General features: G+C 42.0%; 1 protein-coding gene across 10 annotated transcripts in view; it reads left to right on the top strand.

Moving 5' to 3' along the window:
- CHL1 (cell adhesion molecule L1 like) overlaps positions 1-16346 on the top strand; it is a 305295-nt gene that overhangs the window by 20521 nt on the left and 268428 nt on the right. For 2 of the 10 annotated variants that reach the window (XM_077325211.1, XM_077325215.1), the window contains exon 2: positions 9435-9509. The exons of the other annotated variants lie outside the window; for them this stretch is intronic. The gene's annotated coding sequence lies outside the window, so the exon portion shown is untranslated. The remainder of the gene's footprint in view (positions 1-9434; positions 9510-16346) is intronic. 10 annotated transcript variants of the gene reach the window in all.

Consider the following 16346-nt stretch of genomic DNA (forward strand, 5'->3'; position numbering starts at 1 on the left):
ATCTTCCTTGGTCATAAAGGTGCTACTGGACTCTGATTTTATTGTGCTACTTCAGACCAACACGGCTACCTATTTGAATCTATAAATAACACAAGTAAAATAAAATTACTTTTCACCTCTAACCCCCCCAGTTATTCAAAATACATAGACTTTGTAGAGAGGAGAAAAACTGTTCCTGCTGCTTCATATCTGGATGTCTTTGCATTCAGAGGAACATGTGCAGAATAGCCTACGTTTGCACAGATAAGGTTTGGATCCAGACTAAATTTTCCACCAGCAGACTGGAACTTTTCTGTCTCCCCTGACCCAGTGCAGCCCATGGATCCCTCCCCAAAATACTGTTCTTGGGGAAAAAGGGACCAGGAGAAATGGCATGAAAGGGGTGTGTGGAAATTGTAGGTTAAATATGAATCCATATACTAAAATGTTGGACATGTGATTGGGACTCTGCTTTTTGTGGTATTCTCCCAATTGGGATTTCAAATCCTATATGGAAACATTTGGGGCCGCATAGGGCCCTGTGACCTGTATGCATGCATGCATGCATATATGAAGGCAAGACATGAAGGTGTAATGTCTCAATGTATGTAGAACGGTACAAGCTTTTAATAGTGGATTAAGGTTTCTGACTCTTCTGTCAAAGGCTACTTCAGAGCCAATTTTATAATGAAGCCTTGGACTTACCCCTTCATTTCTTCCACTGCTCCCCCAAAATACAACATAACTATGTTTAGCTGCACTTGCTGGCATTTATCCCTTCTCCCATCTAAGACTTTCTCTTCCCTGTCAATAGCTGTCTGCCCATTTTCAGTGTCTGGATTACAAGTTGCTCATGACAGCAATGTGTCTTTTTTTCCCTTCTGTAATTCTGTAAAGTGCCATATCCACTGAATCTGTGGCATAATAATATATAATAAGAAGACTGTCACTTGATTAAAATCCTGAGTTTGGTGCTTGAAAGTTTGCCCAGATTATACTTAGCAGATGTGTAATAGAGTTTTGCAACTTTTGGTCCTTTGTAGTTTGCAGGCTTGTTTGGTTGCTTGGCTTTCCTTTTGAATGTTGAGTTGGCATGAAACAATCTGAAAGCAGTCAGGTCATTATGTAGAGAAAGCTAGCGATGGCCTGTCAACAAGATCTTGCAGACATACAGGTATCTAATTTCCCACTGGAAAAGCCTGCTTGTCTCATAAATCAGAGAGTTCCCTGTGAACTCTCCTTAAGGGGAAGCCACGTTGCCTTGTTTGCCATTACACTTTGAGCCTCATTTGGAGACTCATTCAATAATAATGGTAATCATATGGATTCAAAGAGGCATTCTGGACTGTGTCCACATAAGTAGAGACTTGCTCAATCAGAACAATGGTTCATCCAGTCCAGCATCTTGTTGTGAACAAGAGCCACCCAGCTGCCCTGGACATCTTCAGTTAAAAGGATTACATGGTAGGTGCTATGGGTGGGAAAGTTGCATGGCATAGCCCAATCTCATTAGATCTGGAAAGCTAAGTAGAGTCAGTATTAGGATGGGATGCCACCAAGGAAGACTTCTGCAGAGGAAGGCAATGACAAATTGCCTTTGCTTCTCACTTGCTTGGAAATAATAATGTTATGTTTGGCATAAATTGGTTGTAGCTAGGGATGGCGATTCAGTACATATAAGCCTAAAAGTACCTGAATCAATGCTGATTTGGGTCCTTTTTGGATTTATCCAAGCCAAATAATCTACCCCTATACTCTAAACCAACATCATCAGCACTATCAGTTGGGTAATTTGGATGTGATTCAGCGATTTGGATGCTCCATTATAGCCTACTAGGTTTAAGGCCCGCTGTAGCCCAAATACAGCTAGCTCAAAGCCTTTCCTCCCACCCCCCTGAGGACCCGAAGCCCGTCGTGGTGAAACCTTCCCCACCTCCACCGATGTCCCGGCTTCGGCGTGGCGAAAGGAGCAGGGCCGCCACGTCTCTGACGTGGTGGGCCTGCTCCTTTCGCCGCGCGGAAGCCTTTCCTCCCCCTTCCCCCCCAGTTTTGGAGGTGGGAAAGGAGCTCCTTTCCCAGTGACGCTCTTCCACCAGCCCCCTTACCTCCCGGACTGACACTGAGCCGATTCACGGCTCTTGATTGGCCCCTCCGAGTTTTTATCCTGGACTCACCCCGCCCCTTTCTCCTCCCACATTGCCCTTACTGCTTTATTACTACCACTCCCACGGAGCGGTTTACAGATGGTGCTATGAGCCAGCTTGGTGTAGTGGTTAGAAGTGCAGACTTCTAATCTGGCCAGCCAGGTTTGATTTCCCACTCTCCTACATGAAACAATCTGGGTGACCTTGGGCTCACCACAGCACTGATAAAGCTGTTCTGACTGGGCTCTTTCAGCCTCACATACACCACAGGATGCCTGTTGTGGGGAGAAGAAAGGGAAGGCAACTGTAAGCCATTTTGAGACTCCTTCGGGTAGAGAAAAGCAGCATATAAGAACCAACTCTTTTTCTTGTGTGTGATTCTCTGGCCTTGCCTTTTCCCCCCACCACAACAAACAATGGAGGCCAGATAAGGCCACCCTGTTTGCATGCACATAGAATTGGACCCCCTGGCCCAATCTTTTTGAAACTTAAAGATTTTTTTGAAGAGAGCAGCAACTATGCTGAAGATTTGGTGCCTCTGCCTCGGTGCCCCTGACCATGGAATAGACAAAAGGGGAAAGTTTTCTACTTGCTCTAATTGCACCCTAGTTAATAATGATGTTGAATTGATTTGTCTGAACCCAGGTCTCTGATCTGAACTGGTTATTTGGATGAATCGAATTTGGATTAATCAAATTGGTCTGAACCTGAAAAGTGCCATTTTATTTTCTGTGCACATCCCTGGTTGTACTTGACAGCAATTTATCCATACACAGTAGGTGGTGTGAATAAGTGAGATTCCAGAGAGTAATTGCCAGTCAGAAGCAGACAGATCTGTTGCCTGATTTGGGATAAGGAAATTTCATATGTTCAAAGTAAATGTGTGAGTCTTAAAGGCATCTCTGTTATCTTTATTAACAAAAGTCCTAAACAGGTGAAAGTGTTTCAGTTTCCTGTACCTGAATTTTTATTATTTGTATTCAACTTTCTGCCATAAATTAATAAACAGATATGCTGCCTTGAGCTTCGGGGGAAGGGCAGAGCATAAATGGGAAAAAATGAATTAAATGCAAACAGCAAAGCCAGTTGTGCTATAGTAATTTAGTCAGCCGTAATTTAAATTGTTATTGCACCTCATGATTTTGCCTTCTGTCCTTTCCATCCTTGGTTTTAGCCACCTGAGTTTTGAATGGCAAACCATAAAGAGAGACAGCAGGCAAGGCAGAGTTGCCCGTATCTCTCTCAGGTTGAAGGCCAAGGCCCTTTCCAATAAAGCCCATCATCCGATAGCCTCCTTACCCCTGTCAGCGGGAGTCCCATAAATGCAGGGCTTACCACATTCTTGACAAATGTAGGTTTCAGTCCCCTGATTATTTCTGTTTTTACTCACTCTTTCACCTAAAAATATGTGATATTATTATCTCTGATTATTCTATTGAATGCCATCATCCCTGCTGTTTGTCTCCACATAACATGCAAGCGGAATGCCTGCATGCCCTCTTGGCAGGTGATTTGATGATTATACCTGCCCCAGCCAGAGCTTACCTGCTGTGAGGCAATGTAATTGGAAACAGAATTTTGAGCTTCATTTCCTGTTACAACCCAGTGAGACGCTAGAAACACAAAAATAATCTGCACAACAATACAGCAAGCATTGTTTTGAAATCTGAAAGCATTCATACCAGGATCCTGGCAGCTAAAGAAAGTAACGTATAGAGGCCAGTCCAACAGCTACTATCATTGATAGGATTCTTTTTGGCTGATTCCGAGAAAGTTGTATTTAGCTTGCACGGATCTTAGAGCTAATTACATTATTGGTGCAAAGAACGTTCATGCTGAGCAACAGAGTTGGCTTCCTTCTTATGCTGGAGCGGAAACTGTGAATGTCACTCTGTTGGCTCTCTTCAATATGCAAAGATCTCTGGACATAATTCCAACTCCATGTCAGGATGAAAAATTAATCCTCTTTGTTTCATGAATAAACTGGGATATCTTTGGGAAGTAATAGTAACAAACGAAGGGAACAAACATAGGAAGCATAATGGTCTCTCTCCCCACCCCACCCCAAATTTAATATAATCAGTGAAATAATACCAAGTTAGATGGAAGGTATATTGCGGAATTGATAGCACAATCTTCTGCCAGTGCCTACATTGTGTGCTATACATTTTTAAGATCAAAAGATGCCAACCTTGGATACACTTCAGTCCATCATTTGAATCCTGCATTAGAAAATATCCCATTAAAAGAAAGTGTGTTCTTCTTTTATGGTTGTGGTTGTTATCCTCTAGGTGCGTTTTCACAAGTAAGCTAAGAGCACAATTTTATGTCTTTGTATGTGCATTAAAAAAAAACCTTGATAATGTAGTTACTGTAGTTTGGGATGTAACAAAGAAGCACTGTTTTTGTAAAACAGCACCTACAAATGTAATTCCAATAATGTGCATTGAGTTTTTTCTCTTCCTTTAAAACACCTCAGATATATTACCCATCCACTGATACCCAGTGAATTTATTTATTTTACAAAATCTATACCCAACTGTTCTGCCCTCATAAGGGCCACCAAAGTTAGAACATAACTTAGAACATAAACATTTAAATACCTTAAAATTCATTAAAACCAGCAAAACACATCATTAACATAAAACCAAACTTGAAATACACATACAAAATAAAAACAACAGCTGGGCAGGAAGGAGAGATCATTGAGGGAACACCGAATGAACAACAAGAAGCCCTTATCTGCTGGTGGAAGATGGCAGGAAAAGGAGACAGACAAGACTCCCTGGGAAAACAGTTCCAGAATTTTGTTGCCATGATTGCAAAGGCTGTCTTTCAGATTGTCACCTGACTAATCTCAGGAGGCAGATGCACCCAAAGCAGGATATGACCACAGTGGTCAGGTAGGTTTATAATGGACTACAGTTTTTTTTTAAACTATATTGATATCAAACTATATAAATATTTAAAAGTCAATGCCATCACTTTGAATTGTGCTTGAAAACAAACTGGGAGTCAGTGTAGGTGGGCCAAGACTGGAGTGATATGGTCCCTTTGACCCACTCCAGTCACCATCCTGGTTGCAGCATTATATACCAAATGAAGCTTTCAAGTGCATCTCAAGGTATACATAGACAACATAGCAGTAATATAATCTAGATATAACCAGGACATGCACAACTTTTTTGGCCCATAAAAGGCTGCACTGGTTCACCAGCTGATGCTGTTAAAAGACACTTCTGGCCACAGCTGCCACCTGTTTATCTTGCTGTGGGCTGAGTCCAGGAGCAGCCCCAGACTACAGGGATGTCCCTTCAAAGGAAGCTCAGTCCCATCCAGATGTGCAATACCTTAAGTCTAAGGTCAAACCTTCCACCCAACAGCAGACCTTTCACCCTTTCAGGACTGACCTTCATTTTATTAAACTGTACTCCCTCTAAAATTGCCTCCAAGCACCAGTTCAGGGTTACTACAGTCTCCCTGGGATCAGCTATAAGCACAAGAAGAGGAGCCCCCATGCTACAAACCTACTCAATAAGAGTACAGTCCCATTCTGAACAGGTGACACATAAATTCCTGGGTCAATTCTTCTGTCTTGTTGGGATGAAGCTTCAGTTTCTTAATCTTACATAAGCATCCATCCAAACTGATTTTTTGGGGGGTGGGAGTTTAAATATCCAAGTTTCTTATCCAAAACTTTGTCAAAAAAAAAGAGGACTGAACTGCAGGATACATGTACACAGCTATGCTTCCCAACCATATTCTGCATAATCGCACCACTTCCAAGGTTTCTTGAAACCTGGAGAATGTTTCAGGGGTAAAAAGGTAAAAAAAGGCTGATAAGCTTCTGGGAACATGAACACTTCTTCAGATACATTGAACTGGAAGCTACCAGTCCATACAGGGTACATGACTGTTGAGACTTTTAGATTAGACTTGGTCCTAGGTCCCTCCAAGAAATTAGAGCTAGAGAGTAACAGAGTGTTTTAAAAATATGCAGTTATTAGTTGCAGCGCTTTGAAGTTTAAAAGAGAGATAATCTTTACTGGAAATATTGTTTACAGAAATCTATCATCTGCATCAGCCTCCTTACTGAAGCAGAGTACAAAAGCAAAAAATTGTTACAAACAAAACACATTGCAAGCCCCTCTGGCTGGCTCAAGCAGACTTGCCTACATGCCAGCACAGCGTCTAATGGAGTCTCCTATTTGATTCAGAGCACACAAACTCGCTTCTTCTTTCTGAAGAAAGAGGAAATGGGCGAGAGCCCAGTTTAAACAAAGGAATCCCCAGGACACGTGCTTGGAGTTTTTCCATTGCAACCTCAACTGTGACCACTTGATGCACAGGTCTCAGCTGTTTAAACAGCTTAACAACAGTCCTTCAAGGCTGACTTCACCAGATTACTTGCTGATTGCAATTCCAACAGTGGCAAATATTTCCTTAGAATTAACCCCCCCCCCAATAGTGACCATATAAACCAAGCCTGTTGTTCTAATTTTGTCCTTGAATCTCTTAAACACTCTTTTTTATGCTTATGCTAATATGCTCCTCACCCTCTACCTATATGTATGGACTGGTAACTTCCATTTCCATGTATCTAAAGAAGTATACATGAACTGGAAAGCTGAAACCTTTAATAAAGCTTTGTTAGTCTTAAAGGTGCTCCTGGAGTTGAACTTTGTTCTCCTGCTTCAGATCAACATGACTACTCACAAGAATAATTTCTGACAAAGGGAGGTTTCTAAGGAGCTTCAGGACTCAAATCTAACTATTCATATAATGTAGTTATCTGTACTGACCCCTTCCCCAATTTAGATTGCCAGTTATGAGGACTTACATACATTTTCATTAACTGGAGGCAGCTGCAGAGGAAGTTGGAGAGGGCCTCTGGCTCAATAGGTGATGTGAAAGACTTCTACCCGAGACGCTAGAGAGCCACTGACAGTCTGAACTGGCAGTACATATCTTGATGGACCAATATTCTCATTCAAGTAGGAAGATAACTTCACGTGTGTCCAAGAGAATAGGTGGCAGATTAAACAAGGTGGGAGAGAACTGCCGGAGGAAGCTTTGATTCTCAAAAGGTTACACCCTGCAATGTTGTTGGTCTCTAAGGTACCATTGGATGCTACTCTATTCAAAGCTAGCTGTTCTAGTGCAGTCCCACACAACTGCCCTCTGAAAATACCAGCATTTGATTCCCATTTGACATTTTACCTATGCAGGAAGCAACTGTAACACCGCTTATGGCATGTTGGATTTTTCCCTTAATTGAATTACTTACAAAATGCCAGTTCCCGGCACTTATCATTGTGGAGAGGCTTTTGGAAAGCACACAGCACTACCTGCAAAATACCAAGTTTGTATTAAAAGCTTTTATTACCTTCAAGGTTATGGCTTCCTGTAATGGCCGCTTATTCACATTCTCCTAAAGTCACCCACTTATACAGTACCTTGCCAAAATTCTCCCAGTTTGTCTCAGATTCAGACATTGGTTCCATGATTGGTTTAAGGCATGCTGAGGTTATTCTTTGTCGAATTCAAGGGACCCCATGACAATACCCCCCAAAGGAGGTAATTTATTAATTTTAGTAATTAAAAAAGTTACTTCGAAGCTCCTTCAAAAGCTGAAGTCTCAGACCAACTTACTATTTGCAACTGGTGAAAAGAAACTAAGCTGAACTCATAGGTGTTCAATTATCCCTAGATATAGTTAGGCTGAATTTAAACTAGATTGGGACTTTTTTGTTTAATGGTGTGACCTTAAGAATGTGTTAGAATTCATGAAATAGGGAATGTTGATGCATAACCTGAGACTCCCCTCTCTAGAGTCAGACATCTGGAAAAGAAATGTGACAGACTTACATGGAAGTCTTAAGGTGACAGAAATGTGACAGACTTACGGACAGCATTGCAGGCAGAAAGGCAAACTGGAGGCCAGGGCTGTCTCTTTCTCCAGGGTTCGTTTAATAGGGCTTACCCTGGAGGGAAGAACCTCAGAAAAGAGCAAGGGGGGAGTGTAATAGCACCTTCTTTCCAGCTGTGAACCTACCCTATTTGGTGTCCTGGACAAGTGGATGGGCAGGGCTCCATAACATGGAGGCCAGGGGCGGGGCTCTGTAGATAAATGCCTGATCATGGGCTGGTCACCCGCCTTCGTGCATGATGTCCTGCCGCCTCCACAAAGGATAGTGGCGAAGGGGCTGGCTTCCTCATGCCATATGTCCCTCTACTCATCTCCACCATCAGGATGGTGCAAGAGGAGACTGGTGACATCATCATCTATTTTTCTTTCTTTTTCTTTTTCTCCCTCTGATTACTAGAGCAGCAGCAGGCAATTGGAGGCAGGGGCAGGAGATATCCTGCTCCTGGTAGGCAAAGAGAAAGTCTAGCTCCATAGACAATGAAGGGAACACTGGACATGACTGTCTTCTCCCTTTAATAGAGTTCTAATTGGATGCTATTTATGCAGGGATGATATTTACTTCCATGCCATAAAAATCTCCCACTGCCCAATTCCATATATTAAGTTTTTATTAAAGAGTCAGGGTGTTTTTCATCAGTTGCCACCTCCAGAAACAAAAGGGGCAGAAACAAGGACTGAAGAAAACGTTGATAACAAATTAATTTTAGGATTAAAAATTTGATATAGTCAGCAATGGTATCATGGAATGGATAGTTTTCTTCCTTACTTGTTCTGAAACCTTCTGGGATAAAGTTCCCAAATTCTTAGGTGGCAGGAAGAGGAGAAAAGCCAAAATAAAAAAGTAGGAGCCGGTGAAAGGAACATATAATAATATACCGTATTTGCCGGCATAGAAGACGACTGGGCGTATAAGATGACCCCCAAGATTCCTACTTAAAATATAGAGTTTGTTACATTACATTACAGTACTATGGGCCACTATGGGCAGCTATGTCTATCCCAACTGAAGTGCACCCGGCATATAGGACGATCCCCCCACTTGGAGGGGGTCAGCAAATACTGTATTTTTGTTTGTCTAAATCCTTCCTGGTGTATTCTTTTTGTCAGGAACAAGCTACAAAAACTAGACATTTGTGAGGATGAGCCTTTAATGACATTTGATGACTGGAAAGAATGGACATCTAGATCTTTGGAGAGTGTTAGGAAACATTTTCATGTTATTTGAAAAATGGGGTATGCACAGCTGCACACTCTGAATTGAAGGGAGACATCTGTTGGTTGTTGAGGCCTCCAGCACTATATATTGGCGTTTATTTAGTAAGCTGTTTAATATCCTCTACTGTACAAAAGAAATGATTATGGTTTGTGTCTTTCAATTCCAGACCACTTGTTTGTAGCTGCTGAATGTTCTGCATTGCAATCCAGCAGAGGAAATGTCAAAATGATATTTGTTCAAGGTGTGTACAAACTGTATCACATGGACCAAGTGACTCAAGATGTATTATTCTTTGGTTTTGGTGGTGGTGGTATTTCTTTGTTTTTGTTTTTTGCTGTGCTTTTGAGGGTTATTATTGGTGACTTTGATGATTGATAACACAGCTGCTACATACCATGAAATCCTCTTTGCGGGACCATAATCACATTGCTTCATTTTGGCATGAAGTCAGGATTGGTGAATTCATTAAGGAATTTCATTATACATTTCATTATACATTCTCCTGCGGTTAGTCCTGTGTTGTGGTAAGCGTTCCTTACAGGACTGTGGTGATGTTTCTTATTTTCTTTTTTGTTGAGATGTAAACAATGAAGAAAGGAGAGAGCAAGAAATGGGGAGAGCAAGAAATGGATTTCAGCCATTGCTCTATGAATCTGAACCCAGTTTTCCATAGATAGTTCCTGTAATTAAGAAAAACAAAAACATTTTCTCAATTCTAAATGTCCTTTTCCTTGCCATAATAATTTAACTCCACTGGATGGCCATAAGTCTTGGGCCTGGGTTGAAAGTGATACATAGCCATAGCAATTTTTAACCCCCCCCCCCCAAAAAAAAAAAAGAAAGAAAGAAAAGAAAAAAGAAAAAAACAGTACAGGGGCAGAAAACCAAGATCTTAAAGGAGCCTATATGTCTTCAGAATCATTTTGTGCAGTCTTCAGCATCATAGCTTCTGCCTGGGCTCATGCATATGATAGTAGCTTATCTTTCCAGAAAGTAATCGGAGAACTGGCAGAATTCTGCATGATGGAAAGGAAAACAAACAGAAAATGAAGAAGCTGTAGGTGGAGGCACATAAAATTTTTACATCTCATCTGTGCACATGCATTTTTTATCCGTTTTGAACATGTGAAGTGCATAAGGCTGGCCTTTCCATCTTTTGAAAAAGCAGCTGTGCGTACACTGTAACAGATCCATTTTTATCACTGTTGGCTGATCGACCTCTCCTGACTAGTGTTGTGGCTAATGTTTCGGGTTGGCCTTTTGAAAAAAAGGTCCCTATCACGGCATGGGACTTGACTAAGACAAATGCTTTCCTTAAAATGAATCGCTGCATTGGGTGCTAATAAGTCCCAGCACTAGAGGTTGTTACCATGGCCTGGTACTCAGCATGTGCTCCAGGAATACTTGTGATATTTGTTTCGGTGTATCTGACCAGATGACTGAGAGTGATCTAATTAAAAAAAAAATACTTGGCTAGGACATAGAAAATACAAGTTCATTCTGACCCTTAACCATTTGAAGCATAATAATAATGTTGGAGTTTATCCGAACATCTGTGAACTTCACAACATAGGACTTTTCCACTTGTTGTGCTGCAACTCACGGAACCCCTGAAATTTATTTATTGGTATCCTGCCTTTCTCCTCCAAGGGTACCCAAATCAGCTTACACAGTTCTCCTCTCCTCTGTTTTATCCTCCCAACAACCCTAAGAGATAGGTTAGGCTGAGAGTGTATTACTGGCACAAACTCATCCACCAGGCTTCCATAGCAGAGCGAAGATTCGAACTTGGAATTCCAGATCCTAATCTGACACTTTAACCACTATGATACATTGGCTCTCTCTTAAATATCATTCTTAGATATACCCTCAGGAACAGCACAGAATACCCTCAGGAACAGCACAAAAGGCAGAAAGGGGGTAGTAATGGAAGAGGAGCGCTGATAAACATTGCTCCTCCCTGTTGTGGAAACAAAAATAGAATTTCACAGAAGGACCTATAAAGTTGGGGTGATGATATCAGAACCAAACTTTAACCTAACATTAAATCCATATCTTGAGATCAAGACTTCCCCAGTCATTTATAAAGGATAAATACATCCCCCCCCCCAAGGACTTAGAGATCCAGTGGAATCTTGACATCTATTTCCTGATAATATGACCAAAATTCAATAGGAAAAAATGCTGCCATAAGTGACTCCTATTATTAAAAGTGCCGTTGTGTTGTGAACTTTCATGCCAACTTGAGCATGCCATTTTGTTTATTGATCTATGGGTGTTAGCAGGTATTCCTTCATTAGGCTGATTACTCCAAATGGCTACCTTTCCCCAGATTTCTAATAATTGTAACATGATATCTCGTTAGTGTCCACGACCATTTCCTCCAGGAGCAACCCCCTGCATGGACATCCTTAAAGATTCTTCAAGTTTTGAGCATTGTAAATTTTCTTGCATAACATTCTGCCTTGAGTTGTGCATCCATTTATCCTGTGTTTTAAAAATCCACAGAAACAATGATCTTTTTCTCACTTCAGGTTATAACTTGGCAATATTTAGTGAGGAACTGCAGAATACATTTTCTTTTCCTGCTGCACTACCATTTTGGGTCTTGTGATGTCTATCTACCTCTCCTACCACCTCATCTCCTCCTCCCAAGTTTACTCCCCAGTACCCACCATCGTTTCTAACCCATTTTTTAAAATTGTGTTTTCTTATTGCAAGACAGTTACGATTAAAAATGTGGAAACAAAATTGTCGTGCATGCTGGTCTAGTCCAAATACTGGTCTAGTCCAAGTTTTCAGATTCTGAAAAATCTAGCAACTTGTCCCCACAATGATGCCTCTTTCCCCATCCCTCATCACCTTTATCCTTGAATGAGCAGCTACCCTCACACCACAAAATGTATCTGATGATGGTGTATTGATTCATGCATTTGCAACATTTAAGGGAGAGCCATGATGCTTCTATTGGTTTATTTGATTCATGTGGAAAATAGGCATGATTATATTATCTAGAGTCTGCATTGTGTGGCTGACTACTAATAAAATTATTAGGAATTTGATTCATTGCAGAGTTACAAGTGATTCAGCAAGACTTCATGTTTGTTGTGTGTACTGCTTTTTCTTTGGAGGAAGAAAATAATATTAGACTGCCATGTTAGTCATGAACAGGGGATTAATGTTGGCACCCTGGCATTTACCATCATTTCTGTGCGTGCATGTGAAAAACACAGAATCTCAATGCTACCACTTGACAGTGCAGGGATGGGCTATTCTACACTCATCCAGCAATCACTACGGTTGCTGTTTGTTGACAGGGAGGGTGCAAAATGGTGCCTTGATATAGTGCAGTGGAAATAAATATGCCAGCAGTGGACATTTTACAGTTGTATTACTGTGTATGCATAGAGGAAAAAATTAAGGGAAGGGTGCAAAGCATGCTGCCTCCTCCTAATGAAATATGGAAAACATACGGAGGATTGCATCCTGGACAGGAAAAGGAAAAGTTGGGTGGGGGAGCCCTATTGTGAAACAACTAGCACAGACTTGTAGCATCACATGGAAATCCAGAGCACATGTTTGAACAGTAAGTCTTTACGGTGGAATTGGTCCATAAGAACAAAAAAATATAATTGGATCGGACCAATTATCCAACTAGTTCAGCATCCTGTCTCATGCAATGGTCAACCAGTTCCTCTTTCCCTAATGTTGCCTCCTGGCTCTGGGATTTAAAGGATTAGCATCTCTGAATTTGGAGTTTCCCCCTAGTCACCATGGCTATTAGCCATTGATAGATTTATCTTCAATGGAGCTAATACTATTTTAAAGCTGTTTATTCTTCTTGTTGGAATGCAATCAGCAAGTGATTTGGAAAAGGCCTACTTTGCAGGGCTGTTTGTTTTAAACATCAAGGTCCTGGTTGTGTGCTCAGTAGAGACACCCAGTGGTTGCAAGAGGAATAGGACAGCCAATTCCAAAGGACGTGTCTGGACATGTTTTCCCTGAGTCATCCAGGGTCTTTTGTTTCAGGGAAACTAATGGCCACTTCCTCATGTACAGGAAAATATAGGGGCTTTGTTCTCCCCCCCCTCCTAATTTACTGTATCAGTTGCAGTATGAGATGCAGCAGTAGCCATTATTTACTACCTCATGTGCTTGCTGAGAATAATCAAACAAACTCCATGTTTAGTATGTAGGAGCAGACTGTTTTGTCTTGTAACTTTCTTCAGTTTGTGGAGCCCTGATTAGCGAGGCTGGATAATCAGAGAGAATTATAAATCTGTATATATACCTGAGCTAGTAAACATTTACTGTTTTATACCTTTGTCCCTGTGCCTCATTGGAGCTCTGACATGTGGGTGCAAGGTAAAGCTTCACTGCAATCTAGGATCTTTTCCACATGGAGGACTCACCCAGCTGTTATGCTGTGCTGTCCCCTGTTTTTTTGCCTTGGGATGACTCTCCAGATGTTTTTCCACATCTGCATGGGGGAGCCCTTGCACCGCTTTCCCCCGTTTGCCCCCAGATTACTGTCCACACACAATACCCAACTATCACTCCAAATGGCGGAAGGGAGAGAATTTTAAAAACCTGATACCACACGGCTCTCTTTCAGCTCCACAGCAGGGCTCCAGGTTGGTGAGGCAGAGCTTCTCCGTTCAGGCATACGAGAGCCACAGGGAGCAATAAAAATTTTTTTTGAAAGTTATTGCATAATGTTGTAATAACAATGTTTACATTTAAAAAAAAATGCTCCCTGCGGCTCTCCCACAGCTCCACCTCAAAACTCCGGGTCAGTGTGGTGGAGCTGTACTGTGGAGGCACAGGAAAACCATGTGGATATTTAAAAAAAAATAAAGACTGTTGTTACATTATTATGCAACTAGATTTAAAGCCCATTGTACAGCATAATACAGTGGGAGTGCTGCCACAATGGGTGGTCTTGGGGGGGGAGCAGGGTGCTCCCTGCCTCTCTCCAAGTGGCTGCCGGGCAAAGTTGGGTGTAGTCGGGGAGTGGGTGGGTCAGGAGGTGCTTTGCGCCTCCCGTCTCATCAGGCTGGGGCCAAGGGGCCAATTGCAAGTCACGCTGTGCATGGCTGGCAATTGGGGCCTTGGCGCTGGATTGACAACCGGAGGGCCCAATCACCAGGCGCAAAGTGCCTGCCGATTGGGCCCTCTGCTTGTCAGTCTGGGGGGGAAGGGGCCAATGGGTACCCTTCCCCATCCCAGACAGAGCCCTCTGCCAGGGCCCTTATTGTTTTATTTATACCGCTCCCGCGGAGCAGTTTAAGATAACTCTTTTCATAATGCTCCCCAGAGCTCTTCCAAGATTCCACAGCGCGGCTCCAGGTTGGTGAGCTGTCTTGTAGAGCTGTGGCAGAGCAACAGGGAGTACTTTCTACATTTTTAAACATTATTATGCAATAACACTTTCAAAAACTTAAAAATTATTCCATGCAGCTCTCCTGCATTTCCACAGAGTGCCTCCAGGTTGGTGAGGTAAAGCTGTGCTATAGGGCTGTGGAAGAGCCATGGAAGAGCCATTTCCAGGAGAAGTTAACATGTCTGGGCCAGTGCAAAGTTTATTGGGGACCCGCACGAGTCCCCCTATGCTTGTGGCCATCACAACATTCCCTTGCAGCAATTTCAACATTTTAATGACTCTTTGTATAAAATAATATTTCCTTTTGCCTGTCCTGAACCTACAGTCCATTTTTTCATTGGATGCCCCCAGTCCTGGTGTTTTGGGAGAGAAATTAAAAATGATCTCTGTCAACTCTCTCTACCCCATGCATAATTTTATAAACTTCTGTCATGTTTCCCCTTGTCATTTTTTTCTAATCCAAAAGGTACTGGACTCTTCAGTCTTTCCTCATAAAGAAGGTGCTCTAACCCCCCAAAATCATCTTGGTTGCCCTCCTCTGTACTTTTCCCAGCCCTACAATGGCCTTTTGGAGATACAGTGACCAGAACTGAGGCCATACCCTAGATCTATACAGGGCCATTACAATATCAGCCATTTTATTATCTTTTCCTAATGATCCCTAACATACAGTTTGCCTTTTTCACTCCCACAACACACTTTTATTGAGCTATCCACTGTGACCCAGATATTTTCCCCTCTCAGGGTCAGCTAGTTTAGTCCCATTAGCCTATACTTGAAGCTGGGACTTTTTGTCCTAGTGTGTATCACCTTATACTTACCAACACTGACACCTTCAAGGTCCAGGACCTTGAATCTGAAAGATACAGAGTGGAACGGAGATAACAGTGAGGTGGTTGAAAGACCTCGGAGGTATAGGATTCCTTACTTTCTGGAGATCTGATGAAGCACATTGGATCTGCTGTCCTGTAGAATTTCCTTTTTGCTTTCTACCTTGTACTCTATTTTTGTTATTAAAGTAATGTTGCAAAAAAGTCACACAGTTCCAAAGCTCTCTTCTTCAAATAGAATTCAATCCATGTTCTTCCTTTAATGAAAACCATGCCCTTAGAGTTTAAAACGCAGAACATGATTATAAAGGCAAGTAGTAATTCATGACAGTGTGCGTTTCTAATTGGGGAAAGGAAAGTGAGGAATCGGTCTCCTTGAAGCGAGATGACAGCTGTGCTGACTCAGAGATCTGACCAATGAGAGTAATTGGATAAGAACATTAGAAGACAAAGGGGCACATCATCTGGCACTGAAAAGTAGATCAAATAAATTTAGCAGAGAGGGAACGGCTGGGAAGAACATCTTGGCCCGCCGTAACATCTTGCTGCATTTCCCTTCCTTTTTCAGGTATTATAAGACTTGGGCATGGCCAGGGGCATAAGATGCTGGACATGGGCCAGAGAGCAAGACCCACAGCACTCTTGGCTCTTACACTGCAATTCACAGCCAGTAGCTTTAGATGAGCCAGCTCCTGAATCTTAGACCAGCCCAAGACACAGACAGTTGTTCTTGATTTATTTCTATTGTAGTTACTGACCTGGGAAGGAAAGCTGGTTACAATTTTTTTTCAAATGATAAATAAATTACCATTACTATTTACTGCCTTCCTACCTGGCTTTGGTCATGCCTGTAATAAAAATGGGC

The sequence above is a fragment of the Paroedura picta genome, chromosome 3, assembly GCF_049243985.1.
Source record: "Paroedura picta isolate Pp20150507F chromosome 3, Ppicta_v3.0, whole genome shotgun sequence".
NCBI classification, from domain to species: Eukaryota; Metazoa; Chordata; class Lepidosauria; order Squamata; family Gekkonidae; genus Paroedura; species Paroedura picta.